The following is a 7,500-nucleotide window of genomic DNA, read 5'->3' as shown; positions in this document are numbered from 1 at the left end:
ACACACACACACACACACACTGAGCCACTTTCAGCCCTTCACGGCCAAACGGCAGCCGACCACCTGTTATCTGATTGGTCACCAGCCAGCCGGTGAGTTTGAGGTCAGACAGGAGTGGACGGATGGGATGGACACACGCACACACACACACACACACACACACAACCACACACACACACGCGGGCGGAGAGGAGAGGGGAGGAGAGGAGAGGAGAAGAGAGTGGAGGAGAGGAGAGGAGAGTGCATGGCGGCTCTCTCTGGAAAGCAGCCGGAAACAGAATTCTGTCTGTTCGACCGTAATCTGCTCCTTCACCATGGAACAAATCTGTAATAAATCTGGAATGAATCTGAAGTCAATCTGTAATAAATCTGAAATAAGTTTGAATGTAAACCGCCTCGCAACTGCTGTTGGACACCATCACATGATGCTGTTTTTTATTAGAAATGTTATCATGGTTTTCTATCAGCAGCCTGATGAACAGCCGAGCTATCTGCTCCTCTATCTAGTGTGTGTGTGTGTGTGTGTGTGTGTGTGTGTGTGTGTGTGTGTGTTTGAGAGAGAGAGAGAGTGTGTGAGAGGGGTTAAAGCATGTTCTCATAGACAGGTCATGTCTGGGTCAATCTCTCTGGCTCCAGCACTTCCCTGCTTCACCAGCCCCCCCACCCCCCTCTCTGTCTGTCTCTAACACACACACACACACACACACACACACACACACACACACACACACACACACACACACACACACACACGCGCCTCTGTGACTTTCTCAGTCTCCACAGCTGATCAACCGACTGTCTGAATCTCTCATCCTGGACGTCTTTTACACCGAGACGGGTTTTTTTTTTGCGCAAAGCTGTATTAAAAAAAAATCCCTGTGTACACAGAAACACTGGAAAAGACCGAAAACAATGCAGTACCTATGCCGGGCCTGGTGCGGCGCTGCAAGTTCACTCCTTGCAGGCCCCATTAACGCGTATCCGTGTAAATGGGGCCTGAGCCCTGTGTTTGCAGCCTTCTGTACAAAAAAACAACTCTGTCTGTTTCCAATCATATTTCTGTGACTGGTGGCGTCAGTCTGCGCTGGTTTATTCAGACCCTCATTTTCCTTTTAAAGGCTTCACAGCCTTTATAGTTGACAAGTCTGTTTGAAGCCCGAGATCAAATAAAAAAATAACAAAAAGAAAAACACACACACAAAAAAAACAAACCAAAAAAAAAAAACTTGCACCATAAGTGAGAAAAAACATGCCGCCGAATATAAATGTGCAAGTGTGGTTAACCAGCAAAGAACAACGTGGCAGGAATGCACTGCGGCTGATGTGAGGGAGAACCGCGGGGATAATTACACCTCCGTATCATCTCCACCTCCGTCATCCCTCCATCTGTCTCAGACACTTCCAGGATGAGCGACGCACAACAACAGCCAATCTGCGCCGCACAAACAAACAGCCTCTGGTTTTGGCTCACCGCCTTTCCTTTTCTTTTCTTTTCTTTCCTTTCCTTTTCTTTTCTTTTCTTTTCTTTCCTTTTCTTTTCTTTTCACTTCCCCTCCCACAGATGGCGCCAACACCAGGAGGAGAAGCTCCAGACGCACAGTAAGGAGCAGGTGGTGCTTCTCTCCTCTAGGGGGCTCCACCACTGCTTCACTGGACGCCTCAAAGTGCAACAACGCAACGTCTGCTGTATCAAAAGTTGCCGCCCAATGGGAAACAAGCTGCATCAGAAGCGTTAGCGTAGCGGCTCGCATTAGTGCAAGCAGCAGTGCTAGCCTTAGCAGCAACAGTTCTAGTCGCGCTTGTTTCCAAGAATTCTTGGCTTCGTTACCGTTTCTTACGACTCTCACACACGTGCACGCATACACACACAAACGCGAGACAGACAGACAGACAGACAGACAGACAGACAGACACACACACACACACACACACACACACACCACAGGTTACCTCTCACCTACTTTCTCAAATTAATTCAAACCGCTGGAACGCACCGCAGGGCTGGCTTTGGCCCGTGTGTGTGTGTGTGTGTGTGTGTGTGGCAAAGGTAAGCGCACTAGGTGTGTGTTTGTTTATGCAGCGTTTACATTATGTGAGTGTATATTGACTCGGAGGGTTGAAGAGAGAGTGGAATTCAAGTGTGTGTGTGTGTGTGTGTGTTTAAGTAGATGACTAGAGGATATGACAAAATCAGGCTGTGTGTGTGTGTGTGTGTGTGTGTGTGTGTGTGTGTGTGTGTGTGTGTGTGTGTGTGTGTGTGTGTGAAGAAGCGGATGAGTATGGCAGGTGTGTTTCTTCTAGTGTGTGTGTGTGCGTGTGTGAGGATGTGATTAGTTTCCTTCAAAGCTGGAGCTGCTCCACGGCCAATCAGAGCGCGAACACACACACACACACACACACACACACACACACACACACACACACACACACACACACACACACACACACACACACACACAGGGTAGGGATGAGGATTCTTACTGTGATGAAAAAGTTGCTGATTGATTGTCAGCCAATCAGATCATCCCAGCCTGAAGCTCCAGGCTTGTATTGATTTTTTCATTTGAAAAAAATTATTTATTTTTGAATTCAAATGAAATGGAATGATTCCACCGCAGGAGTCGCCACACACAGAGTGAGTGTACGTGCGTGCGTGTGTATGTGTGCGTGTGCAAGAGAAAATGTGTTCACAGCCTCTGAAGCCACTGACCCACAACACACACACACACACACACACACACACACACACACACACACACACACACACACACACACACATACGCGCACACGGACGAGGACACAGTAGGTTTTTATAGTTAGTGACAGCTGACGAATCCCCTCGCTGTGACCTTTGACCTGTGGCTCTGCCTTCTGTACCCCCCTGCTAATTGACACGTCTCCTCTGATAAACTCTCTCTCTCTCGCTCACACACACACAGACACACACACTCACAGATGAATTGACCAAAGTCAGTCAGGCAGTGAACCAGTCAGTCTCCGCTCTGCTGTTTCATTCCTCCAGATGAGTTTTGGGTTTGATAATTACAGAGTGTTTAAATGTGGTGAAATTATCCCTGATGGGACAAACAAGAACATTATGTCAACCGTAAGCAGCGAAAACAAGCAGGGGAAAGCCACTCACTCATCTGCTTGTTTTAGTGGAAGAAACACAGGACCTGCGTTTGTAATCTGTGTATATATTTGCATGAAAAATATTGAAGGTTCAGCTGGTTACAATCAAGCCACCGCAGTCACATGACGCCGCCGTCTGACCCGGCGGTGCCCAGTCTCCACTGGAGGAATATTCTGAATATTCCTCTCTGAGAGGAGAGGGGGAGGTGTGTGTGTGTGTGTTTGGAGGAGAGGGGGGGTAGGACAAGCAACACGACTCCCACATGTGTTCACCATCTAACAGCCTGAGTGTGAAGGAGATCCCAGCACTTCCCAGGCCGTCAGTGGAAAAGTACACTCCACAATTCATGACTTCCTTCTCGCCAAATTAAAGGTCCCTTGTTAAAAAAAAGAAAAAGTGTGGGGTAGGGGAGGCGGCGGTGGGGTGGTGGGGGGGCAACAAAGAAGCTTCTATTAGCGGGGGTGGGGGTGGGCCCTCAGGAGCAGCAGGACGATGGAGAAAGTGATTCTTCTTGAAACTCGCTGTTGATCCAGAAAACCTTCCCTCTTCACTGATTGGCTCAAGTATAGACTAGCCTAGCAGGTAGCAGCCACCCAGACTGAAGAAGCTGAGTGCCAGATCCTCGCACCGCTAACCTGCTGCTAACTGGCTGCTGACTCTTGTACTACTACTACTGCAACTGCTACTACTGCTGCTGCTACTACTATTGCTGCTGTTGCTACTGCTACTACTTTACAGTATTTCCTTTTACCATAATGTTAATTCCTCCACGAGCACTAGCCCAGTCGCTAGCACGCTAAAGCCACAACGGCGGCTCTGTGACATGGCGGCCCTGCGCTGCTCTAATGTGAAAAGCAGCAGGGGGCGGGGCTATGACCCCCCCCCCCCTTCTCCCCGACTGCTGGAAGCTGCACTTCCTACAGCGCCTCCCAGAGGAGTAGCTGGTTCCTGCTGGAAGGTTCCCTGAGGAGCCGCCGTCTGAATGGACACTGCAGTCAACACACACACACATACACACACACACACACACACACACACACACGCACACACACACACACACACACACACACAACATGTCCTGAGGACACACACATCTGGGTTTCCAGCGCCGGAGCTGCGGGCCGTCTGGTTTCTTCTTCTTGTGCTGACGCTGCTGGAGGCCAGAAGAGCTGCTGCTCCTCAGTGGTGGAACTTCATCACACCTTCAGTTCCTCCACCATCCTCAAGGTGGTGCTTCCCACTGGGTCCTACTGGACTCATAAACACTTAATACCGAGTCAGAACCTCAGAACTTCTTCTCCGCGGCATGAAGCCATTTCTATCAGCATGTGCGTGTACCATTTTTTTTAAAGTGCTGCAACATTGTAGTTTTCCAATTTGGGATCAATAAATTAAATCTGTCTATCTAGTTATTTATCTATTTAATGGAAAGGATTTTTCATTTATCATTTTATAAAAAAAAAACAAAAAACACAAAACAAAAACCAGGAAGGAGGTGCAAACAGGAAGTCTTGTGGTCATATTCTGAGTGTGTCTGAGCCAAAGGAGGAATAAAAGAGTAATTGAAGCTCCAACCAGAACAATGAAAGCAACCAAACCCTCCCGTGACTTGATGTGGAGTCTGAGTGACACATTAAAGCCCCTGGAAACATGTCGAGGCCAAACTGGATCAAAGTCGGACCCCCAGACGAGCCGTCCCCACTTCCCTAGGCTCCGCCCACATACCGCCGACGATGGGAATTCCGTCCCCACATCCTGAGCGTAACCAGCGGGGGCGCTGTAGCCTGGAGGTGGAACAGCTGATCAGACAATGTTGCTGCTGTCTGGTCGTCAGCGCCACCGCGGCTACTGGTGACGCCTGGAAACCTGGCTAACGAATGTGTGTGTGTGTGTGTGTGAGCCAGGGTGGGTTGGGGTCACCAGTGGGATCACAGGGGTCACAGAGTCACGGCTTCCACTGCAGGTTCAAATTCATGGTTCCAGGTAGATAAATAAACCAAGCAACCGACCAGAAGCTGTCGGATGATTATTTTTGCGCTAAAAGTCTTGACTTGTCATTGAGCGGTGTTCCGACTGCACAGACGTTCACACGTCGACACCCAGAAGGACTCGAGGAACGTGGAGTGACGAGGCAGCGGGACGGAAAATAAAAAGCAGATTTTCTTTCGAATCTCTGCAATGGAGCATTCAGGAGTTCCAACAACTCCGTTAAAAAACACAGAAACCTGCCGGAAGCCGACGAGGAGCCTTTTCAGAACACAGGTTTTTTGAAATTTATGTCTGCAACACTTCTTCTTCTCCATCTTCTGGAAACATAAATTACCCAGAATTCCTGAGAGAGAAGCGCATGCATGCAGAAGTAGCAGATCTCACAAACTCACAGAGCCACAGAGTTTCCTCTTTACATCTGTGAGGACGCTTAGTGTGTGCGTGTGCGTGCACGCGTGTGTGTGTGTGTGTGTGTGTGTGTGAGAGAGAGAGAGAGAGAGGCCAAACAAGGTCTAGTTTTCCTGTCCGGGTCAGGACAGGTGGCCGAGGGCCTGGAGGGTCCTAGAGGATCCTGTTCAGGGTGAAGGCCCCTCCCTGCTGCGTATGCGTGTATGTGTGTGTGAGTGTGTGAGTGTGTGTGTGTGAGCGTGTGATCTCCCAGACAAACCACCACAGCAGAACTCTGGTCCCCCTGGTTCTGAGAACCTGACTGGACCTGCTCAGTGGCTCAGTGGAAAACACTGGCTGGAATCAGACAGAATTCCCAGCCACAACAAAACGGAAAAGCGTGTTTTCCGCCGCCAGACTAGAGGGGCTCCTCTGTCTCTCCCGGAGGAATTCCGAGCGGCAGCGTCTGCTCCCAACCTTTCATCACTCATGACAGCAGGATGTGATGGGGCTTGATTCATGGATCAGAGATCTGGGAGTCGACTCCAGACTGGTTCACCACTTCCCAACCGCAGACGGCCGGAGGGGAGAAGATCCCAGCTCCAGTGGTACCACCACCTGGTACCATCATCTCCACCGGTACCACCACCTCCACTGGTACCATTAGCTCCGCTGGTACCACCACCTGGTACCATCATCTCCACTGGTACCATTAGCTCCAGTGGTACCACCACCTGGTACCATCAGCTCCACTGCTCCACCGCCACAGGAACAGCAACCAGCAGGTCTGGGTGGCTGGTGGAGCCACTCAGCAGCCTCGGGGAAACCCCGTCCCCTCCGTGACATCATGCAGGACGCCGCCTCCTCCTGGCCCGGAGGCAGCAGTTCAGTTCACCTGGGATGGGGTGCTTCTGCTGCGACATCAGTGAGGAGCATCCGGACTAGCGAGTGAGTGTGAAGATGGCCGGGTCACTGTGATGTCACTGTGATGTCACTGTGATGTCAGCCGCTGGGTGTGAAGCCTGCTTGGTTTGGTTTCCAGACTCAGCGGAGGTGGTGGTTTATTTTTATTTTCCTGGCCCTTGATGTCAAGAGAAACACTGTAGCAGTTTGTAACAGTGTGAATGATACTGCATCATCACTCAGCTGGTCTGACACAATATTGACTGACATAATATCTGTTCATTACACAATTATTAACGACTGGAGGAAAAAAAAAATCCCCAAACCTCAAAAACTATGTCTGACCACCTGACCACCTGACCACACACACACACACACACACACACACACACACACACACACACACACACACACACACACACACACACGGATGAGCAAAGCAGCACCAGCGGCCTCTCGCTCTCTCTCTCTCTCTCTCTCCCTCTCTTTCATCTCTTCTTCTCCAGCTGAAGGGTCGAGCAAGCTCCACTCACATCCTCTCTCTCTCTTTTTGATGCCTTTCAAGTCAAGCTAACGCTCTCTCTCTCTCGCTCTCCCGCTGGCTCGCCGCGGCGCCTAATGACTTGAAAGTCACAGACAGGTAGGCGGAAGGTGTGTGTGTGTGTGTGTGTGTGTGTGTGTGTGTGTGTGTGTGTGTGTGGGCTTTTGAACTGATTTGTTCTCTTTTATTGGCGGCTGCTGCCCTCGACACCCTCAGGGTTTGTTTTTTTCGCTCTTTACCTCCGACTCACAGTCGGCACGCAGCAGCAGCAGCAGCAGCAGAGCAGTAGCAGCAGCAGCAGCAGCAGCAGCAGTAACAGCAGTGACAGGTCAGGACCTCCCACCAGGTGAAGCCCTGGGTCACATGACCGTTAACAGCACCTCGAGGTGGCCGACACACACAACCTGCAAACTCAGTGTCAACAACATCAGACCACAATGTTGTGTCAAAGTTTGAGCCAGTAAGTTAAGCTGAGTGCTAATGTGACTTAGGCAAGTGTGTGTGTGTGTGTGTGTGTGTGTGTGTGTGTGTGTGTGTGTGTGTGTGT

At 50.2% G+C, this 7,500-nt stretch overlaps 1 protein-coding gene across 3 annotated transcripts in view; it reads right to left on the bottom strand.

Annotated features, from left to right (window-relative positions):
• Positions 1-7,500, bottom strand: part of bbs9 (Bardet-Biedl syndrome 9) — a 91,522-nt gene that overhangs the window by 15,345 nt on the left and 68,677 nt on the right. The window lies entirely within an intron of this gene.

This window comes from Nelusetta ayraudi, unplaced genomic scaffold (assembly GCF_046127955.1).
Source record: "Nelusetta ayraudi isolate G7.1 ecotype Tasmania unplaced genomic scaffold, CSIRO-AGI_Nayr_v1 ptg000003l, whole genome shotgun sequence".
NCBI classification, from domain to species: domain Eukaryota; kingdom Metazoa; phylum Chordata; class Actinopteri; order Tetraodontiformes; family Monacanthidae; genus Nelusetta; species Nelusetta ayraudi.
This window is presented reverse-complemented; position numbering and strand designations above follow the sequence as displayed.